Source organism: Podarcis cretensis (assembly GCF_951804945.1).
Source record: "Podarcis cretensis genome assembly, chromosome: 11".
NCBI lineage: Eukaryota > Metazoa > Chordata > Lepidosauria > Squamata > Lacertidae > Podarcis > Podarcis cretensis.
Genome location: NC_137180.1, coordinates 23,719,022 through 23,742,705, shown reverse-complemented (window position 1 = coordinate 23,742,705; position 23,684 = coordinate 23,719,022).

Below are 23,684 nucleotides of genomic sequence, written 5' to 3'. Positions count from 1 at the left end.
TTGGAGGGTCTGCATTAATCCTGCTGCTACGGTTTATATTGTAGTTGTAACTCTGCAATTTTACCTCTTCTTATATATTTAAAATGGGTGGATTTTTGTTGTTTAAACCAGTTGCTACCCACCCTGAGATCTGTGGGTGATGGGGCAGGCTAAAAAGAATGCCTAAAATAAATATATAAACGACCCATGGGTTAAGAGATGTAATTGGTGTACTTACACTGAATTAATATTGCAGTGTTTTAAATTATTGATTTTGCCATGCCATCCTCTCGGAGAAAAAGCTGAAACATTGTGGTAGACCTAGACTTTAAAGTTATTTTTTAATATGCAGTGGACAAAGTTGCTAATAGGCTGGGGTGCTGCTGTTCCATAATTCTTCCTTCATCAGGAGCCAAGCAGGATTTAGTGCTGGCAATTTTTGAGGGACAAGCTTTTAGGCACGAAAGTGGGCATGCATATAAAATTAAATTGTTGTTTCTGCTCCATTGTTAATGAAAGAAAAATGATCCATGTACTCTACTGGGATAACCAACTTCGGAATATATTTATCTCGTGATTTAGAAGCTCTGTGAATTGTCAACAAATCATTCAACAACCATTAATGAGCTTTCATTCATACCTTGTGAATTTATTAACTGCCCTGCTACATACATTTCTATGTGGCGCACGCGAGACAAACTCTAGAACTTCGGCAAAAAAAACCAAAACCCCAAATTAAACAAGAATGATTCTTATCAAGTGCAAGAGAAAGTATAATTAGATACAGGAAGCGTCCTTTGTATTTATAAACACCTGTTTAAAACTGCATAGGTGTCAGGAACTGGCAGAGTGTGTGTTTGGCGGCTGACCCAGGAGAGGCGGCCAATGATTTTGGGGGTTTGGTGCCACCTGCGAGGCAAAAACTAAGGCAGGAGGAAGGGGAAGGGGAGGAAGAGGCAGGGGAGGAGAGGAGAGCAAGACGTGTCAGAAGTAGAGGGAGAGGCTGTTCAGGGGAGGGGTGGGCTGGCTGAATCCCTGCTGTCCCCTGCCCCACTGTCTTCTAGAACCAGGAGGTGTCTGAAGAGGGAAGCACAGCAGCAACTTCCATGCAACTGAAGTTGTGTGCACATACTTGCTCAGCTGAGGGTACAGAAACTCAGTGGACAGTTGTGGTTCCACTGTTGCTTCAACTGCTCCACTGGGCATGAACCTGAGAAAGTTGATGCCAGCTAATAATAATAATAATAATAATAATAATAATAATAATTTTATTGTTTTATACCCTGTCCATCTGGCTGGGTTTCCCCAGCCACTCTGGGTGGCTTCCAGCAAAATATAAAAAAAATAATAAAATGTCAGACATTAAAAACTTCCCTGAACAGGGCCGCCTTCAGATGTTTTCTAAAAGTTGTGTAATTCTTTATCTTCCTGACATCTGACGGGAGGGTGTTCCACAAAGAGGGCGCCACTGCTACATAGTCACTAGAAGTGTGTGTGTGTGTTTGTGTGTGTGTGTGTGTGTGTGTGTGTGTGTGTGTGTTTGATGCCCCTTATGAACTGCTAAGTGCATGCTTTTGTCAATAAAGAAGTAGCTATCATCCCTTTGTCCTCCTTGGTGTTTCTGACACATCTTGCTTCTCTCCCCTCCCTCTTCCTCCCCTCCCCCTTCATCCTGCCTTGGCTTTTGCCTCGCAGGTGGCACCAAACCCCCAAATACCCCCAATAGGCAGCTTAGTTGTTACCTCTTTTTATGCCAAGTTCATTTGCATATCAACAAACTTCCTTTTGTCTTTACAACTAATTTGGGGACCCTTTTTGGATGGTGCATGGCAGAGAAGGCAGACTTGGTGAGTTGTCCCCAGACAGTGGAACTGATCATCCTTTTACTGGCAACATTTCAGAACCTTTTGCACTTGCTAACTTGCACAAGAGAAGGCAAATGTATCTTGTGTTTGAGTTTGCTAGAGCTCTCTATTATCAGGCAGATTTCTATTTTCCTATGTGCAACACAAAATAAAATTGTAGAATGGATCAGGCAATCCCACCCAGGTACATTACCCTATGCTCAAAGCTTCTCATATGCCTACCCATCTATTTCCCTCTTAACTTTCAAAGACGGGAAACTCCCTATAGTTGTAATATACATGGTTCTGGAGGGAGAGAAGGGAACAGACTTCTCATTTCTTAGCATAAGCAACCAACTATTTCCTTTGTCATTTGGGGATGCCACAGAGGTCACAATAGTTGTACTGGAGGAACGGACACTGCAGTTTGATGTACAAGAAATAATTCCCAATCCTTGCGAGTCCTCTTGAAAAACAACAACCTTACAGCATAAATGTGAATGACAGCTAGGCAATCCTCCATAGAACTGTTGTTACTCATTCACATGCACTTGCCAACCTACTCCGGGTGCTGTGGGTGGGAGATGAATGATAAAGCTACAGTTTGGAAAGACTAGAAGCTCTGAAACTGCTCCTTTCCAAACAAGTACATCCCTATCCCTTTCAAATTAAAATGTGCCATTGGGCAATTGATCAGCAAGCTCTCCCCCCCTTTCTTTTTTAATGAGTTAGAATTGCATCAAAATGTACCTTCTGTTCTGCTAATTGTGCCCATGTTTCCATGTTTGTGTGTGTGTATTTTACTGTTGCAGTTGCAGTCGTATCCCATTCATCATTTGCCATGGAGCATCATAATCAATTGACTGTGCAGTAAACTTGCTATAAATATAACAAGGTATTTCACTGTCTTAATAATTAGTGCAGGGCTGTCGGTAGGCTAGCTCTCACAAGAGACTTAGATGTTATGTCTTCAGCTTCTAAAAAGAAACTGTTGACCATCAAAAGCTTTGCCCTCCTCATTCCGCCCCCATTGATAGGAGAAATAGTTTGCGCAAAAAAAGAAGGGGGAAAAAAGGCATGAGTCCTTCAGGATCAGAGAAAACATTCTGGTAGGTGTCAAATAAGGGAGGACGAAGTTTATGAGGCCTCCGCAAATTGGGGAAGAGCAAATTAATAAGGAAGATGTGGATGATGTAAAGCTTCTTCAGCCTCAAGAGTATCAAGAAAGGTCAAGAATTCCACCCTCTACAATTTCAGAGTCTAGGTGCCTTTATGCATATTCATTTGTGCTGTTCTTCCTGCTTCAATCTATCATTGCTTGCATTGCTTTTCCTGGAGAACAGCTGGTGCATTTCAGGAGACAAAATGTCTAGAAGGAACAGTATAATATGGCTAATTCTCCAGACAGTGCCTGCTTGGTGAACAACACAGTTGTTGTTGGTGGTGGGAATCACTGTTGTGAGTAAAATCCAGGGGTCATTATGGATGCCTCGTAGGAATGTTTAGTTATTTTCCTCCTCCAACAATATGTTTTCCCCCAAATTCAAGACTGATTTGCTGTGTGTCACACACCCCTACTGTCAAGAGTGCGTGCAGGAGCCAGGCCCTGTGACCAGTAGGGCTGACAGGACTGGGGCCTTCCTAAGTTTGTTCTGAAGAGGCAAGGCTCAGCTGCACAGGTGAGGCTGCTTGGTAACTCACAGCACCTGTTGGCAACAGTCAGGAAGGGATATAAGGTCAGCATTTCCCTTTGGCTCTTTGCCACAGCAACACGCTTCCCGCCTTGTTGCATTTGGCTTCTTGACTCCGTGCTTCCTGATCCTTGGACCCTTGGCTTCTTGACTCCTTGCTTCCTCACCCGTGGACCCTTGGCTTCTTGACTCCTGGCTCTCTGACCCTTGGCTTCCTGACTCCTGGCTTTCGGACTCCCATTCCTGCTCCCACTTCGCCGTCTTGTTGGCATGCAGAGGGCCAGGAGGCAAGCTGGCTAGCCCTGGCTGGGCCATCTCCTTCCAGCCCTCCCTCTATGAAGACATCACCTCTGCTCCGACGTAAATCAGCAACCCGCGCTTCTGAGCCAGGGCACACTACCAGCAGATTGAACTGCACACACAGAATACGCGTGAGGCTTGTGGAAGCATACTACAACTACAGATTTATTAATCATAAATCAGGACAAAGAAACATGTCGTCTCTCTCTTGCGTCGTCTCAGAGAGAACAGGAAAAGCAAAAGCTATACACAACGGAAGTTCCCAGCAAGCTGTGCTGGAATGTAAACAGACATGTGACATGCAACAATTCCACATGTCTGCTTCTTAAGGTGGAATGGAAATGTCAACACGTCTTGCCCCCAGTCCCGATGTCCTCTGCCAGGACTTCGACTGCCCATAAACCGGACCGTGAAACCTACTTCCCCATGAGAACTAGCCAAGATCCAAAAAGGGCAAAACCTCCTTATTAGAGAAGAACACCGCCAGCCTCAGCAGATAGAGAGGAGGCAACAGACCCTAACATCCCAAAGGTGCCATCTGGCGAGACATCCCATAATTTATAGCAGGGTTTCCCAACCTAGGTCTTCAGCTGTTTTTGGAATACATTTCCCATCACCCCTGACCACTGGTCCTGCTAGCTAGGGATGATAGGAGTTTTAGGCCAAAAACAGCTGGAGACCCAAGTTTGGGAAACCCTGGTTTACAGAGTTAAACCAATTGCTTCAGGTTCTTCATTATGAGCCCTAGCTTCAGTCTCCAGCACTGAGCTGGAGAAAACTCCTGCCTGAAACCCTGAACAGCCAATCAGTGTTGACAGCAGCGGACTGGATGGAACAATGGTATAAGTCAATCTCCTATGTTTGCTAGAAACTGAAACCCTGACCAGAAGACACACTAAGCATCTAGGAGAACGAGGCCTTCCATCTCTGAGCCATGCTTAGGGGAAGAACCATAAACCAAGAAGTTCTGTGGGCCATCGGTTCTCTAGAAAGGCATGGCACAACAAGTCCAGCTCTGAAACCCTTTGCTTGCTGCCTAGCTGTTGCTGTGGCAACTCCGCATTGTGTTCAGTTCCTAGCTCTGTGGGGTAGTTTGGAATCTTCAGCTGGACAGCTTCCCCAGCATTGCCACAGACCTGCTCCTTGCCCTTCCGGACAGTTTTCTGGCACTGCCGACAATAACATTCAAGCTACACAGCAATGGGTGTGAATAAGACAATATGTTGCACAGTGGGGAGATCACTGTTTAAGAAACTAACTGTTGCTGCAGCAAGATTTTCTGAACTGTTGCCCATGCATGCAGTGCAACATCGTATAATTAACTTTTGGGGTTAGACGAAGAATGATGTGATTATACTTGTTTATTACTATGTTTATTAAAGGCAGCTGCCTCAACTTTTCTTGGCTGCCAGCTGACATCTCCCAGTCCTTTTTGCTACCAGACTCTACTGGAAAGCACTGGTGTAAACCATGGGTGACCAACCCATGGGGCCTAATGCAGCTCCCCTGCCCCAAGGAAATTATTTTGGCTCCCTGGGCAGCACACTAATTTTTACAGCAGCAAATAATAATAATAATAAAGTAGATAAAGTGCTGGGGTTGGTGGAGAGATTTTAAACCTCCCCACCCAGCCCAGTGCCCAAAGTGAAACTGTAAATGGGACCCTCCCCAGCCACCATTTGATGAGCGCAGTAGGCATAACTCCTCCCTTTCAGATGGTTTGCACAGATCAGCTGATGGTGGGCTATATGCATTTATGCATTTGTACCCAGAGTGCATGCCTGTGGGATGGTCTCACTGACCGCTAGGCATGTAGCTTGTGGGGGCTGGCCAAGGGCAAATGTGGTGCCAAGCAAAAAGAAGGCGGTTTGCCATCCCTGGTGTAAATAGACTGCAGGATTTGATACAGAGAGAAGGAACAAAGATTCCTGCCTACAATCTGATTTTGCCTGGCTTCCTTCATTTGCATAGGGGAGGTTAAAGAGGCAAAGGCCCTTGAGTTGGGCTGAGATACGCTGGATGTAATAAGAATTCCAAGCAGGTTAAAAAGGGAGCTGTTGCTATGTTATGGCAGCCCACTTGCTGGCCCCTGAGGTCTATTCTAATTCCATAATACTGCATTTTTAATCAATTAATTGATTGCTTAATTGAGTTAAGCAGCATCGTTAATAAACCAAAACTCTATAATCAGTTGACAGTCCCACTTTATTGTGCATACATTAGTTATTAGCCCAAGTCTTATAAATGGCTTATACATTGTCTCCTTATGCTAATAGAGGAGGAAAAGGAAGGAAGATTCTGCTTATATGAGCCATCCTTGCAGATGGCTCTTCTGGAAACAGCAATGGAGTCCAACTCTCTCTCTCTCTCTCTCTCTCTCTCTCTCTCTCTCTCACACACACACACACACACACACACACACACACAGTGTTATTGCAGATCTCTTTTGCCATCTTGTGTTTGTGTAAAGGCTAGTTAACACACATGTGAAGTGTTCTGCATTAGCTTGGATCCTCATTAGTGGTACCTCAGGTTACAGACGCTTCAGGTTACAGACTCCACTAACCCAGAAATAGTACCTCTGGTTAAGAACTTTGCTTCAGGATGAGAACAGATATTGTGTGGCGGCAGCGGGAGGCCCCATTAGCTAAAGTGGTGCTTCAGGTTAAGAACAGTTTCAGGTTAAGAACGAACCTCCGGAACGAATTAAGTTCTTAACCCGAGGTACCACTGTAAATGTTTTGCTGTCCCTTCCTTCCACCCAAAGCCACCTGTGACCCTGGATGGGCTCCAATTCTAGAAGAATCCAGAACTATGTAGGCAGGGATGGGGCAATAAAGGCTTTGCAGAGGAAGGGAAATTGGGACCTAAGATATTCTTCATGGAAGAAAAGTCCCCCCCTACCATTCTTCTTACATCAACTAAGGTAAATGATGTCTCTGTGTGCTCTGGCACTCGTCACAGTGTCCCGTTGCGCCAGAAGCGGGATAGTCATGCTGGCCACATGACCCAGAAAGCTGTCAGCTCCCTTGGCCTGAAAAGCAAGATGAGCGCCGCACCCCATGGTTGCCTTTGACTGGACTTAACTGTCAAGGTTCCTTATACCAGCTCCCTAAGTTTCAGCCCAGCCCATATTGTTCAGGAGGACACTCCCTCCTTTGAACCCTGGAGAGAGACTTTTCAGGGGTCACAAATGACTGTTGGGGGGAATGATAGGAAACTTTGTTTCCATTCACTTTATTTACAGTGCAATCCTCTGTGTTAGCTTATTTTAGGATCAGAGTTAGCCACCCCAATCTGGTGCCCTCAGAAGTTGCTATATTTCTCTTCACCTCTGGCTGTTGGACATGTTGGCTAAAGATGATGGGGACTGTAGTGAAGGGACCGTATTAGCTACCCTTGCTTTAAACAAACAAACCTGGCTTCCGAAAGCCCCAAACATTTTGCTGCCCGAAGCAAAGGATAAGATGTCACACCTCCCAATTCCACATGCAGAAGCCGACTGGACAGGCATTTGAACCTGACCTCAACACTGCTGATGAGATAGCATCCTTCGCCGCACTGGAGGCTGAGGCAGCAGGTCGCATTATGAGGCCCAGGAGATAATAATAATAATAATAATAATAATAATAATAATAATTTATTATTTGTACCCCGCCCATCTGGCTGGGTTTCCCCAGCCACTCTGGGCAGCTTCCATAAAAACCAAAAATACACTAAAATATCACAGATTAAAAACTTCCCTGAACAGGGCTGCCTTAAGATGTCTTCTGAATGTCAGGTAGTTATTTATCGCTTTGACATCTGATGGGAGGGCGTTCCACAGGGCAGGTGCCACGACCGAGAAGGCCCTCTGCCTGGTTCTCTGTAGCTTTGCTTCTCGCAATGAAGGAACCGCCAGAAGGCCCTCGGCGCTGGACCTCAGTGTCCGGGCAGAACGATGGGGGTGGAGACGCTCCTTCAGGTATACTGGGCCGAGGCCGTTTAGGGCTTTAAAGGTCAACACCAGCACTTTGAATTTTGCTCGGAAACGTACTGGGAGCCAATGTAGGTCTTTCAAGACTGGTGTTATGTGGTCTCGGCGGCCGCCCCCAGTCACCAGTCTAGCTGCCGCATTCTGGATTAGTTGTAGTTTCCGAGTCACCTTCAAAGGTAGCCCCACGTAGAGTGCATTGCAGTAGTCCAAGCGGGAAATAACCAGAGCATGCACCACTCTGGCGAGACAGTCCGCGGGCAGGTAGGGTCTCAGCCTGCGTACCAGGTGGAGTTGGTAGACAGCTGCCCTGGATACAGAATTGACCTGCGCCTCCATGGACAGCTGTGAGTCCAAAATGACTCCCAGGCTGCGCACCTGGTCCTTCAGGGGCACAGTTACCCTATTCAGGACCAGGGAGTCTTCCACACCAGCCCGCCCCCTGTCCCCCCAAAACAGTACTTCTGTCTTGTCAGGATTCAATCTCAATCCATTAGCCGCCATCCATCCTCCAACCGCCTCCAGGCACTCACACAGGACCTTCACCGCCTTCACTGGTTCTGATTTGAAAGAGAGGTAGAGCTGGGTGTCACCTGCATATTGATGGACACCCAGTCCAAACCTCCTGATGATCTCTCCCAGCGGCTTCATATAGATGTTAAAAAGCATGGGGGAGAGGACAGAACCCTGAGGCACCCCACAAGTGAGGGCCCAGGGGTCTGAACACTCATCCCCCACCACCACTTTCTGAACACGGCCCAGGAGGAAGGAGCGAAACCACTGTATAACAGTGCCCCCAGCTCCCAGCCCCTCTAGACGGTCCAGAAGGATGTTATGGTCGATTGTATCAAAGGCCGCTGAGAGATCCAGCAGAACTAGGAAACAACTCTCACCTTTGTCCCTAGCTCACCGGAGATCATCAACCAGCGCGACCAAGGCAGTTTCAGTCCCATGATGAGGCCTGAATCCCGATTGGAAGGGATCCAAATGGTCCGCATTCTCCAGGCGTGCCTGGAGTTGTTCAGCAACCACGCGCTCAATCACCTTGCCCAAGAAAGGAAGATTTGAGACTGGGCGATAGTTGGCCATACTGGCCGGGTCTAAAGATGGTTTTTAAAGTGTGGCAACAGATGGAAACAGATGCAGGCTGTGGAGGAATAGCCAGGGGCTGCCTGCTGTTGCACCTGAACCCCTGCCGTCTGAGGCAGTTGCCTCATTCTGCCTAATGGTGGAACCGGCTCTGTTTGACTTGTACAACACAGAGTTGTCCGTTTCACGTTGTGATGCTACAGGTGTTTGAAAAGCAGCAATGCAGTTCAAAGGACCTCATCATCTGTTGTTTTGACCTAGTGCCCCTTTCTTCTGCAAGATACTCACCTGACCAATTTTTGTAAGAGGAGCAGTTGTATCTAGTGTTTTCTTTCTTGCAAAAATGATATCGCATACCCTTGATTACCCCCAGAAAAAAACACACTGTGCTGTTCTTCCCCTTTATGAAATAAATGCTGGAATGAATATGACCTGTTAAATCTTTATAAATCTTACAGTATCTGCTACTTTTGCATGTGGAAGAGCATTTTTCATGCAAGAGCAATAAATATTGGTGCAAAACAAAGGGCCCAAGCAGGAGCTACTAAATTCAACGCAAGGCTTTCCCTTAAGTTCAGCATGCTGTTAACCAGGCAAAAAGATAAGAGGGGCTTTATTATTAATCTTAGGGCAGTCTGATGAATCATCAGAAAAATGCACTCCAAGGCCCCAGCTCTATGATTCAAAGGAAGGAGCGGGTTAAGTTTTATTGCTAGCCATAATGATATGTTTCTGCTGTCTGAAGAAGATGTGAATATGATATAGTTTAGCTGTGGTCTTACAGATCAACACAACATAGCAGACAGACATTACCATTTGCTGGTCCAGCTTTGCCTTCTCAGAACTGGAGGCGAGATAGTGCACAGTATTGTACAGAAGGCTTTTTCAGGTTTTGGTATTCCAGCATTAGGATCCCCCCACCAGCCTCTGAACCTAGCCAAGTTCAGGATATGATCTGATAGGTGACGATGTTGCTGAAGAAGAAGAAGAAGAAGAAGAAGAAGAAGAAGAAGAAGAAGAAGAATTTGGATTTGATATCCCGCTTTATCACTACCCTAAGGAGTCTCAAAGCGGCTAACAATCTCCTTTCCCTTCCTCCCCCACAACAAACACTCTGTGAGGTGAGTGGGGCTGAGAGACTTCAGAGAAGTGTGACTAGCCCAAGGTCACCCAGCAGCTGCATGTGGAGGAACGGGGAAGCGAACCCGGTTCACCAGATTACGAGTCCACCACTCTGAACCACTACACCACACTGGGTCACTGAAGCGGAGAGTGCCTGGGTCTGGTTGCTATCTGGATAGGTGACTCCCTTGGGAACCACATGCACATCACTGCCTTGGTTTTCATGGTGGAAGAAAGGAGGACTCTCCTGTATGTGAGTGTCTGAGGGCCCTGCTCCTTCCTGCCACTCACCATCTGGCCTGGGGCGGGGCCTGAAGCCTCATAAGGACTGCTGGACTCTGCTGCCCAGGAGGACTCTCCTGTATGTGAGTGTCTGAGGGCCCTGCTCCTTCCTGCCACTCACCATCTGGCCTGGGGCGGGGCCTGAAGCCTCACAGGGACTGCTGCGCTCTGCTGCCCAGGAGGACTCCCCTGTATGTGAGTGTCTGAGGGCCCTGCTCCTTCCTGCCACTCACCATCTGGCCTGGGGCGGGGCCTGAAGCCTCATAAGGACTGCTGGACTCTGCTGCCCAGGAGGACTCTCCTGTGTGGGTGTCTGAGGGCCCTGCTCCTTCTTGCCACTCACCATCTGGCCTGGGGCGGGGCCTGAAGCCTCACAGGGACTGCTGCGCTCTGCTGCCCAGGAGGACTCTCCTGTATGTGAGTGTCTGAGGGCCCTGCTCCTTCTTGCCACTCACCATCTGGCCTGGGGCGGGGCCTGAAGCCTCATAAGGACTGCTGGACTCTGCTGCCCAGGAGGACTCTCCTGTGTGGGTGTCTGAGGGCCCTGCTCCTTCCTGCCACTCACCATCTGGCCTGGGGTGGGGCCTGAAGCCTCACAGGGACTGCTGCACTCCGCTGCCCAGGAGGACTCTCCTGTGTGAGTGTCTGAGGGCCCTGCTCCTTCCTGCCACTTACCACCTGGCCCAGGGCAGGGCCTGACGGGCCTCACTAGGACAGTTGCTGTTACTGCTGGAGGGGTGCAGAGTGCTTTTAAAATGTTTTAAAAATTTTTATTTTGAATTTTTTGTATGTGGGGTGGGGTGGGGTGGGGTGGATGTTTATTGGGCCTGGGAATTTGTTTGATTTTATGTTTTTGTAATTTTTATATTTTTTATTGTTTTTTGTTTGTATTGTTTTATTTGTGTTGTTGCTTTTTTGCTGTTGTTTTTTAAAGGGGTTATTTTGTTCTTAAGGGGAGGGGTCAGGGCTGCCGGGGAGTGGGCCCCAGCCCACAAAATGGCTGGGGCATGTTCCACAGGGGGGGATGCACTGGGACAACCGATCTCAGTGATCACGGGTAGGAGGAGGAGTTACGCTAAGACCAGACCATGTCATTACAGAGGAGGCAGGTTTAGTCGTTGTCTGAGGACTATCCCTGCCTCCGGGTCTGGTCCTGACCGGATGAATACTAGAATCAGCAAGGGATACCCACATGACCTGAAAGTGTTGCTGTGCAATGCCAGGTCAATGATTCATAAGACCACTGCCATCCACGACCTGATTGTGGATGGAGGATTTGACCTGGCATGTGTGACAGAGACTTGGTTGGATGAAGCAGATGGGCCTGTCCTTGCCGCTGCTTGTCCACCAGGTTTCTTTTACGCACAGCAACCCAGGTCATGTGGGCGGGGAGGGGGGGTTGCAGTGATTTTTAGGAAGTCATTAGTTTGCACCAGGCGTCCTATTGGGAAGACCCAGTTTTCTGAGTGCATGTTCTGGAAGTTGGGCAATAGGGGCAGTACAGGATTCCTTTTGGTGTACCGACCTCCCCGCTGCACCAAGGATTCCCTGCCCGAGCTGCTTCAGGTCGTGGCGGATGTTCTCCTGGAGACACCTAGCTTGGTCGTCCTAGGGGATTTTAACATCCATGCCGACACGACCTTACAAGGGGCCGCTCGGGACTTCGTGGAAAGCATGGCCTCCATGGGGCTGTCCCTGAATAAGTCTGGCCCAACCCATAGCCGCGGACATGCCTTGGACCTGGTGTTTACCTCTACGGATGTTGGTGATCTGACACTAAGTAAAAGTGAAACGAAAGAAGTGCCATGGTCAGATCACTTCCTGGTGCAACTGGACTTCTCTGCGACCCATCCCCTCTGCAGGGAGGTGGGACCGATTCGGATGGTCCGCCCCCGCCACTTAATGGATCCAAATGGTTTCCAGAGAGTGGTAGGGGATGCTTTATCCCATGTTGATGGCCTTTCAGCCGATTCCCTGGTGGCCCGCTGGAATGCGGAGTTAACCAGGGCTATTGACTGTTTGGCTCCGAAGCGCCCTCTCCGATTGCATGGAGCCCGGAGAGCCCCGTGGTTTTCCACGGATCTGAGGGCAATGAAACAATCGTTGAGACGGCTAGAGCGCCGGTGGCGGATAACCCATTCTGAATCTGACCGGACACAGGTTAGAGCTCAACGTCGAGCCTACCAAGTGGCGATAGCGACGGCGAAGAAGACTTTCTTCACCGCCTCTATTGCATCTGCAGAAAACAGCAGCAGGAGACTCTTTCAGGTGGTTCACAATTTAGCGGAACCACCTGTAACATCGGGGCCCAGTACGGGCCACATGTTCTCCTGCAATGATTTTGCAAATTTTTTTGCAGATAAAATCGCTCAGATTCGGGAAGAAGTAGACTCCACCGTGGGAGCAGGGCTGGGGCGGGAGAGTGCTAGAGTCCTGTCTGGTCAAGTTGTGTGGGATCAATTCCAAGCTGTTACCTCCGAGGATGTGGACAGGCTGCTCGGACGAGTGAAGTCAACCACCTGTCTCCTGGATCCTTGCCCATCCTGGCTTATAAAAGCTAGCCAGGAAGGACTGGGCGATGGGCTTCGTGGGGTGGTGAATGCTTCCCTCCGTGAGGGAGCCTTCCCAGACCCGCTGAAAGAGGGGGTTATTAAACCGCTTCTTAAAAAACCATCTCTAGATGCGGCCACGATGGCCAATTATCGCCCAGTCTCAAACCTTCCATTCTTGGGCAAGGTGATTGAGCGAGTGGTTGCTGAACAACTCCAGGCACGCCTGGAAGAAGCGGACCATTTGGATCCCTTCCAGTCGGGATTCAGGCCTCATCATGGGACAAACTGCCTTGGTCGCACTGGTTGATGACCTCCGGCGGGCTAGGGACAAAGGTGAGAGCTGTTTCCTAGTTCTGCTGGATCTCTCAGCGGCGTTTGATACTATCGACCATGACATCCTTCTGGACCGTCTTGAGAGGCTGGGAGCTGGGGGCACTGTCATACAGTGGTTCCGCTCCTTCCTCCTGGGCCGTGTTCAGAAAGTGGTGGTGGGGGATGAGTGTCCAGACCCCTGGGCTCTCACTTGTGGGGTGCCTCAGGGTTCTGTCCTCTCCCCCATGCTTTTCAACATCTACATGCAGCCGCTGGGAGGGATCATCAGGAGGTTTGGGCTGGGTGTTCATCAGTATGCAGATGATACCCAGCTCTACCTCTCTTTCAAATCAGAACCAGTGAAGGCGGTGAAGGTCCTGTGTGAGTGCCTGGAGGCGGTTGGAGGATGGATGGCGGCTAACAGATTGAGGTTGAATCCTGACAAGACAGAAGTACTGTTTTTGGGGGACAGGAGGCGGGCAGGTGTGGAGAATTCCCTGGTCCTGAATGGGGTAACTGTGCCCCTGAAGGACCAGGTGCGCAGCCTGGGGGTCATTTTGGACTCACAGCTGTCCATGGAGGCACAGGTCAAATCTGTATCCAGGGCAGCTGTTTACCAGCTCCATCTGGTACGCAGGCTGAGACCCTATCTGCCTGCGGACTGTCTCGCCAGAGTGGTACATGCTCTGGTTATCTCCCGCTTGGACTACTGCAATGCGCTCTACATGGGGCTACCTTTGAAGGTGACCCGGAAACTACAACTAATCCAGAATGCGGCAGCTAGACTGGTGACTGGGAGCGGCCGCCGAGACCATATAACACCGGTCTTGAAAGACCTACATTGGCTCCCAGTACGTTTCCGAGCACAATTCAAAGTGTTGGTGCTGACCTTTAAAGCCCTAAATGGCCTCGGTCCAGTATATCTGAAGGAGCGTCTCCTCCCCCATCGGTCTGCCCGGACACTGAGGTCCAGCTCCGAGGGCCTTCTGGCGGTTCCCTCCCTGCGAGAAGCAAAGCTACAGGGAACCAGGCAGAGGCCCTTCTCGGTGGTGGCGCCCGCCCTGTGGAATGCCCTCCCATCGGATGTCAAGGCGATGGACAACTACCTGACATTCAGAAAACATCTGAAGGCAGCCCTGTTCAGGGAAGTTTTTAATATGTGATATTTTAGTGTATTTTTCATCTCTGTTGGAAGCCGCCCAGAGTGGCTGGGGAAACCCAGCCAGATGGGCGGGGTACAAATAATAAATTATTATTATTATTATTATTATTATTAGTTCTGCATATGAAGGTAAGAAAATGAATGAAAAAATTCTTAATGTTCTGCATGACTCATAAGGATGCACACAAAGCTCATGTGGGGAGAATGGGTGCCCATCTGATTATGCATACTGACCCACAACATGTGTGGAAGTGAATTGGGGGAGAGTTGGCTCAACTGGGAGAATTCACCCAATTCATCAGTAGTAGTAATAGTAGTAGTAGTAGTAGTAGTAATATTTGTACCCTGCCCATATGACTGGGTTGCCCCAGCCGCCCTAGGTGGCTTCCAGCATATAAAGGTAAAGGTAAAGGTACCCCTGTCCATACGGGCCAGTCTTGACAGACTCTGGGGTTGTGCACCCATCTCACTCAAGAGGCCAGGGGCCAGCGCTGTCCGGAGACACTTCCGGGTCACGTGGCCAGCGTGACATCGCTGCTCTGGCGAGCCAGAGCCGCACACGGAAACGCCGTTTACCTTCCCGCTGGTAAGCGGTCCCTATTTATCTACTTGCACCCGGAGGTGCTTTCGAACTGCTAGGTTGGCAGGCGCTGAGACCGAGCAGCGGGAGCGCACCCCGCCGCAGGGATTCGAACCGCCGACCTTTCGATCGGCAAGTCCTAGGCGCTGAGGCTTTAACCCACAGCGCCACCTGCGTATACAGCATATACAGAAACATAATAAAACATCAAACATTAAAAAATTCCCCATACAGGGCTGCCTTCAGATGTCTTCTAAAGATTGTATAGTTACTTATCTCCTTGACATCTGATGGGAGGGTGTTCCACAGGGTGGGCGCCACTACTGAGAAGGCCCCCTGCAGCTCCCATTTTTCTCTAACACTAATTTATTTATATAAACAGTTTCAAACCCCTTCAAAAAACAAACCATATGGGAGACACGCCCCAAAATGTTAATGAAATCTCCCCATTTACCGGCACCCCTTTTTATCTCATCAGTAATAAAATGCCGGGAATAATTTGTAACCTTGCACCAGGGATGTGAGGAACCTGGGCCCTCCAGATGTAGCTGGATGTCAGCTCCCATCAGATCAGGGATAACTGGAGCTGTAGTTCAACAACATCTGGAGGGCCACAGGTCTACTGCCATCTTGTGAGGGTGAATGAGATAAAGAGGGTAAACCAGATGCCAACAAAATGCCTGCCAACAAAAACTGTCTCTTTCCAACGATCTTTAGAAACGCTGAGTTTTTAGACTCCCAAACCATGCATTCATGGATTGTGGGATCCTGCCTGCTAGCTGCCACTCACTGTAACCCTAGTGATGTTACGTGTACACACACTCATCCTCAAAAGTGTGAGCCTTTCACACATGCATGCGGCCAAACCTACAGTCACTGGTGGGGAGCTGGATGGCACGGAGATGGCAAGAAGGCTGTCACCAGCAGGCATAATCCTGGCCCCTTGGCCACATTTTCACTCAAATGTGTTGGGCGAGGGGCAGAGTCAAAGAAAGCTAAAGTCAAGAGCAACTTGCAGGTGACACTATTCTCCATTAGAGTTGTGTTGGGTTCACGAAACCATATTTTATTCACTCGTTAGTATTATTTTATTGAATTTACATCCCATCCTTTTTTCTCCAATGAGCTCCAGATTTGGCACATGTGGTTCTCCCCTTCCTCATTTAATCCTCACAAGAAACCTGTGAGGTAAAGTTAAGCTGAGAGGCAGTGACTGGCCCAAGGTCACCTCCATCGACAAACATTTGCTTCTTGTGGATATAGCTTGACCCTGAACCGCAGAGCCTTTGAACACGTTTGCCTTTTGAATTCTGTCCAGAATATTTCTGCTCAAAAATCGGACAGTTCTTAAACCAATCACATCTGCTTTCCCTCTTCTGTGAGGCAACTGCAAAGCTGAACTTGTGGAGGGGGAAACCCCCACAACCCAAGTCTGAGACCACCTTTATAAAGAAAGAATGGCAGGAAAACAGACACCAACTTTTCTCCGTTTCCTATTTCCAAAGTGCAGACGCAGCTGATAATAACCATTTGCTCCTGTGCAGGTTTGAAACCAGTCCAACTTCAGTGTGCGTTCCTGCGGTCTGTGTGTGTGTGTGTGTGTGTGTGTGTGTGTGTAGCCAGGCTGCACTCGCAGCTAAATCTCCCTGCACCGAAGTGGATACTTTCCAAATGTCACACAGGCCTCTCAGGTCTAAATCTACTGCAGACTCACTCCATTTAAAGAGATTGGTTTTTGGATCTTACTTGAAAGTTGTGGGTACTTAATCATGACGCGCATATGAATGAGCTGAATGAATTCATTACTGAAAAGCTAAATTAAGTTCTGCAGCTGTTCTGCCCTGAGACTTTGTTCCGAGTGTGGCCAGAGCAGCTGAGAGAAAGAGAGAGGGAAAGAAAAAGAGAGAGAGAGAGAACGTCTCTCTCTCTCTTTTGAGAGACTGCATTTTAGGAGGCAGTCTAAGGTAGGAAGTAGCATTAAAAATGCTTGATGGGAAGAGAATTGAACATGACATGCCTGCTTATAGGGCCCGAGTTCTGTGGAGCTGCTGAGCAGCAGGTAAATTGTAATAGAAATATGAGGCATTGCATCCCAGCTGCCTGACCTTGAGCGTGCTAATTTTTGCCTTTAGCGCAGCTGTGGCAGTCACAGCAAGCATTCACATCCAGCATGTCAAAGGAGCTTTACAAATTGCAAATCAAACGCAGGATGTTAGTAACAATAACGGAAACCCAAGGGGAGCAGGTGTGCGGACAGGTGTGCGCATGAGCTCACACGCGAAAGCAGAATTCCCTATTGCTCACTTTCAACTGCTCTCTCCTGGTCATATTTTGATTATCTTCTCTATAGGACCTTGTTCTCCTCTTCCTTCATGTGGAATTGTATGCCAGAAAGCAGATAAGCACTGACCACTTTACAAGCAAGCGGAGTTTGGGGAGGGGGGAGTTTTCTCAGCAACTGCTTTAATTCAGTCGACTGGGAGTAGCTGCAAATGTGACCTGGATGCAGAGGGAACAGGGAGTAGAGGGGAAGGACCGTAGTGCATTGGCAGAGGATTTTGCCTTGGCTTCGGAAGGTCCCAGGTTCATTCCTTGTTGTCTCCCAGTAAGGCTGGAAGAGACCACTGTCTGGAACCTTAGAGAGCTGCTGTCCCTCTCATCCAAAATATAATTGTGGTTCCCCCTTTTTAAGGAAATGTGGTCTAGGGCTGCCATATGACTGGATTTTCCTGGACATTACCAGGATTTCAAAGATAGAAGTCATGTCCCGGGTGGGGGGGAGGTCTGGAAGGTGGCGGTTTGGCCTGGATCCAAGGCGAATCAATTGAAAAATCACGGTTTTGGGGTGTTTTTGGAAGAAAAAAGTGTAGGTGGTTTCCTATGAGGCAAGACACAGTGATAACAGCAAGAACCTTTATTGAAATAACAGAACTGGACAACAGGGGCAAAGCAACTGCTTATATACATTTCTGAAGGCCTGGGCTACTCCCAACGTGATTGGCTGTCTAAACTCAGACTCAGTCTAAACTCATGACTCAGAGTTTAAGGGCCAGTGGCAGAGGCCCAGATCCGGAAATGTTCTGTGATTGGATATCATGTATCGAATCAGAGAACAGGGGCTCAGAATCCTTAGTCCAGACTCAAGCTCGGGCAAACACAGACCACTGAATACATAACGTCCTGGTTCTTACTTTTTGAAATATGGCAACCCTAAAAATATTAACTATTTTTTTAAAAACAAGATTCCCCATCTAAAGAGAATGCTGCGCTTTGTCCTTTCTTAGGATGGAGAGGTTACACAATTTCTAATTTAAATAAGACACAAAGTGAAACTAGTCATGACACCATTCATGCCATTAGCCATCAACGCCAATGAGACCTTTCCTCCAGAAGGACAGGTGTAATGGTCCAATTCAGGCTTGGTCCATTTCAGATCAAGAGAGATCAAATAACTGACCCCTCCCTACAAGAGATTAAATCTGGATCAGGGGCCCCTTGTCTGCTGAGCATTCTAAAATTAATAATAATAATAATAATAATAATAATAATAATAATAATGTTTACATAAAAGGTAAAGGTAAAGGACCCCTGGACAGTTAAGTCCAGTCAAAGGCGACTATGGGGTTGCAGCACTCATCTTGCCTTCAGGCCAAGGGAGCCAGTGTTTGTCCACAGACAGCTTTCCGGGTCATGTGGCCAGCATGACTAAACTCTTCTGGCACAATGGAACACCGTGACGAAAACCAGAGTGCACAAAAATGCTGTTTACCCTCCCACCGCAGTACTGGTGTGCTGGATGGGTTGCCTCAGCCACTCTGGGCTGGACAATTTTTTAATTTATTTCATCAGCACTGCCTGTTATTCTGGTGGCAGAAGTAAAGTACCACATGGGGGTCAGTTAAAATTAAATATACGATACTCTTTAACATGTATTTGATTATGTTTCTCTGTTCCTAAGTTCAACACACACAACCCCCACTGATAGCACTTGGGGCACTGGAGACAGCATTCAGGAAAGATCATGGGCTTATAAAAGGGGTTTCTTGCATTTCCAGTGCACCCTGCTCAGAGATTTACCCACAAGGCCTTTCATGACCATCCTTCTCTTCTGACACCACACTGCTTGTGCAAAAGACTATTTGCATGAATGGCTAAGTGTGGAAGTTAGAATCAATTGACATTATATGAACTGCCTTTGGCTCCCTTATGTGGCTGGTTCATCACTTCCATGGTAGTGTTCTCTGCGGAGCTTGGCATGCCCATTTCTGCCATCTTCCATCCTTCAGTGAAGTTTTAAGCTCAACGTCATACATCCTGTGACTTGGCTTCTCACGCAAGTGTAGATAGTGGTGCAACCTATTTACATTTCACTCCCCCTTTTAGCACCATCCTCATCTGGCGCCAATGGCAGCTTCTCTCCCAGACTAAACAACAGCTTTGAGAAATGGAGAATTAAACCGGGGCTCTGTCCTCTTATGAAGCTGCCAGTTCAAGCTTTTAAAAAACGAGAAGCAGGCATCACCATTCACTTAAAATATGCACTTAAAATAACATGTAGTTTTATCCTTAAGAGGTCCATTGTATAAATGACATGGAATCAGAACTAAGGTGCAGGATGCCTTTCCCTATACATTTTCTTATGCATGTGCTTTGCGGGTTCATTTCACAAACCACAATAAGCAAAAGTAATTCATTTTGTGATAAATGTGACTTTAAGTGCAGCAGTAGAGATAATTGATGATTCTGGACTGTGTTTGTGTACGGGTAATGGCATATTCCCCAATGTGCTGTTCATTCATGTGAAACAATCTCGACTGAGGAGGCATACTTGTACTCTAAGAAACACACAGCTAGTGTCTTAAAAAATATCAGCTATCTACACATCACAGCTGCCACTGTGACCAAGGAAAGCAGAGAGGGCATCAAACAACACTCTTGTAAAAATAAATGAAGCAGACCCACCTCTGGCAGAGCAAGTATCAGGATGTGACATATAGTTTAATCTGAAATTAAACTGGAACGTCGCACGATCATTTCAGATGCATCACCTCTCTAGTTTTTAGACTAAAAAATTATAAATGCTCCAGAGTGTGTGATTTTGAAAGCACTGTGACAAAAGTGACACTTGAGAAGCAAACAATATTTTAAAACCCAACAGAAGCAATGCTTTGCATACAATATTTTTAGGTATCTATACTCAAAGCCCTCCCCACACCCTTTTGAGTCATTCTCTGTGGTTGATTTTAAATCAGTTATAAAACAGAGTATTTGAGTTGCAAGAGATCTACGCCTGTAATTCTAACTTTAAGCTTGGATTGTGCACAGGATATCTTATAACAAAAAACTGATGAGTTCCCAGTATATTTTATATTGGTCATAGTTTGTGGGGTTGGCTGCTTCAGGGAAATGTCACAAGTAATATGCACCTAATGAGGTATTAGGAGAGGCTTTTTGGTTTTCCTGCAGTACTTAATACTCTTTAATTTGTTTAAATGCAGTTGCTGTTCATCAAAATAGTTTTGCAATCAAATACATATAAATATATACTAAAAAAAGAAGCAACAAGGAAATTGATAGGATGTTTCCCTGGATATTGCTGGCATAACTTTTGGCCTTCATGGCTGATTATACCTAGGTAGTTGGGGGAAGATGACTGGGTGGGTTCAGGGTATGGTGCAGACCACCTTGAAGGAGGTGATAGCTCAGCCCTGAAAAAGCCCATCGTGGACCCTTTGGGGGCAAGGTACTTGACAGGATCATACCAGTGCATCTGCAGGCATTCCTGGAAGAAACTGGTTATAGACCCATTCCAATCTGGGTTCAGCCATAGGTTTGGGGCTGAATCTGCCTTTACCCTGATGAATGGCCTCTATCAGGGGAAGGATGAGAGTAAGGGGACCCTGTTGCTCTTATTAGGTCTCTCAAGGGCTACCATAATATCCTCCTGAACCATCTTATGGGAGATGGATATAGGACACAATGGTTCATGTGTTATCTCCAGGGATAGTACCAGAAGATAGCATTGGATGAGTGCCTCTTGGCCCCCAGTCTCTTGAGCTGTGAGGTGCTGTAAGCTCCAAATTGTTTCCCATGCTATTTAACATCTACATGATGCCCATCAACCCCATCCTGCACAGCCAATTTTATTTATTTATTACATTTATATTCCACCTTTCCTCCAAGACACTCAAGGTGATGTACAGTACATAGTTCTCTGCCTCCCCATTTCATTCTCACAACCCTGTGAGATTGGGTAGGCTAAGAGATAGCAACTGGCCCAAGGTCACCCAGTGAGCTTCATGGCTGAGTGGGCATTGAAACCCTGATCTCCTAGGTCCTATTCCAACACTCTAACCACTACACTACACTGGCTCCCAGTTCTCCACCCTGATTTATTCCAACATCCTGTTTTCAGCAGTGGTGGTTCATGGATGGCCTTGGCCCAGTATACCTGAAGGAACACCTCCACCCCCATTGTTCAGCCCGGACACTGAGGTCCAGCTCCAAGGGCCTTCTGGCGGTTCCCTCACTGTGAGAAGTGAGGTTACAGGGAACCAGGCAGAGGGCCTTCTCGGTAGTGGCGCCCACCCTTGGGGAACACCCTCCCATCAGATGTCAAGGAAATAAACAACTATCTGACTTTTAGAAGACATCTGGAGGCAGCCCTGATTAGGGAAGTTTTTAATGTTTGATGTTTTATTGTATTTTTAATATTTTGTTGGAAGCAGCCCAGAGTGGCTGGGGAAACCCAGCCAGATGGCTAGGGTATAAATAACAAATTATTATTATTATTATTATTATTATTATTATTATTATTCTCTATTTTTTTTATCCCAAACATGTGGTATGTAGAGGTGTAGTGTCTCTAGCTATCCTAGCCACCCATAGACCAATCTCCATGACTTCTCTAAGCTTTCATAAAAACAGTCCATCTCAGGAAGTGGCCATCACAACATCCTGTGGCAGTGACTTCCATATATACAAAGTAGCCCACAACTTCCACCATCCCTGACCTGTTGGCCATGTTGACTGTCGCTGATGGAAATTGTGGTCCTGGAGAGCGTAATGTTGGCTACCTGGCACAGGAAATAATTACGTCATGTCTCAGATAACATGCGTATGTGCTTTGAATAGGCTAGTCAAGAGAACACACTATTTCTAGGAAAAAATAATTAGAAGGGAATTTGCCCCAAGGCTCTGAACATCAAGACAAAGGCATCCACCAGTGCTGATGCACAGAACTGCACATCCCTTATCTGAGGGCAGGAGATTAAAAAGCATCAGACTTCCTGAAAGTTGTAACCCAAGGTGTTGATCAAGGATTGTGGACGTGTTTTCATCTGTTTTATTTTGCCACTGTTGCTCCAAAGGGGTTATACTCATTTTCTGTAACTCGTGCACCTATTTCATTTAAACTCTGTTTCTCTCTCTATTTTAGTAAACTTTTGAAATCATTACAAAAACTTGGCAAGGTCTCTCTTATTTTAACACCCTCATGCCTGGAAGGTCATATTACTTAAGAAGGCTTCATGGAGACCCCAGGAAAGTTATTTAGGATGATTGATAATGGGGCAGCCTTGATTAATTTTTTATTTTTAACAACCCTTCCTTTTTCTGGTGGCAAAAAATTGTTTAAGGGGTAAAGGTGGGCTGAGAAGTGGGGTGCATTTGGTTGTGGCCAGATCTCTCAAACGGAGATCTGGGATTTGGCCTTCACTGTAAAGTAAAGGTACCCCTGCCCGTACGGGCCAGTCTTGACAGACTCTGGGGTTGTGCGCCCATCTCACTTAAGAGGCCAGGGGCCAGCGCTGTCCGGAGACACTTCCGGGTCATGTGGCCAGCGTGACATCGCTGCTCTGGCGAGCCAGAGTCGCACACGGAAACGCCGTTTACCTTCCCGCTGGTAAGCGGTCCCTATTTATCTACTTGCACCCGGAGATGCTTTCGAACTGCTAGGTTGGCAGGCGCTGGGACCGAGAAGTGGGAGCGCACCCCGCCGCAGGGATTCGAACCGCCGACCTTTCGATCGGCAAGCCCTAGGCGCTGAGGCTTTAACCCACAGCGCCACCTGCGTCCCAAACAAATTTACTTACTATTAACCATTCCAAATCTAAAGTCCTAATTTTTTCCAGGAGTCGTAAACTGTATAGATGGGAACTCGAGGGGAAGCCAATAGAACAAGTTTACAAATTTCAATATCTAGGAATTTACTTCCAGTATAATACGGGATGGAAAGCGCATATCACATATTTACAAAATAAGGTTAAAGCCCTTATCTATGCTCTATTACGCTTCTTCTTCACTGAGGGGGCTATGCATGTTCCATCTGCCTTAAAAGTTTATAGTGCGAAAGTGGTTGCAACTATGGCCTATGCGGTCCCTTTATGGGGTGCCTTTGTAAACCTCTTGCCTCTGGTGACATTGCAAAATCTTTTTCTAAGACGCCTTTTGAAACTACCCTCCTGTGTAAGCAACTCTGCCATTCGCCTAGAACTTAAGATCCCCTCCCTAGAGATTCTGATGTGGAGACATGCCTTTAATTATTGGCTGTCCCTTTGGCATAAATTGCCAAACTACCATCTTATTCAGTGCCTTTGGAGAGATGAATTCACCAACCCATGGGCAACAAAAATCCATTCCAAACTGTTGTCTTATGGAATCTCTCCTTCCGATATACTTAATTTAGATCTAATTACAGCTAAAAAGGTCATCAAACAAAGATTGGAGGAGGTAGATTTGCAACAAAATCTTACTACAGGTGGAGGTACATGTTCCCCGATAAATCAGGGCATTACATC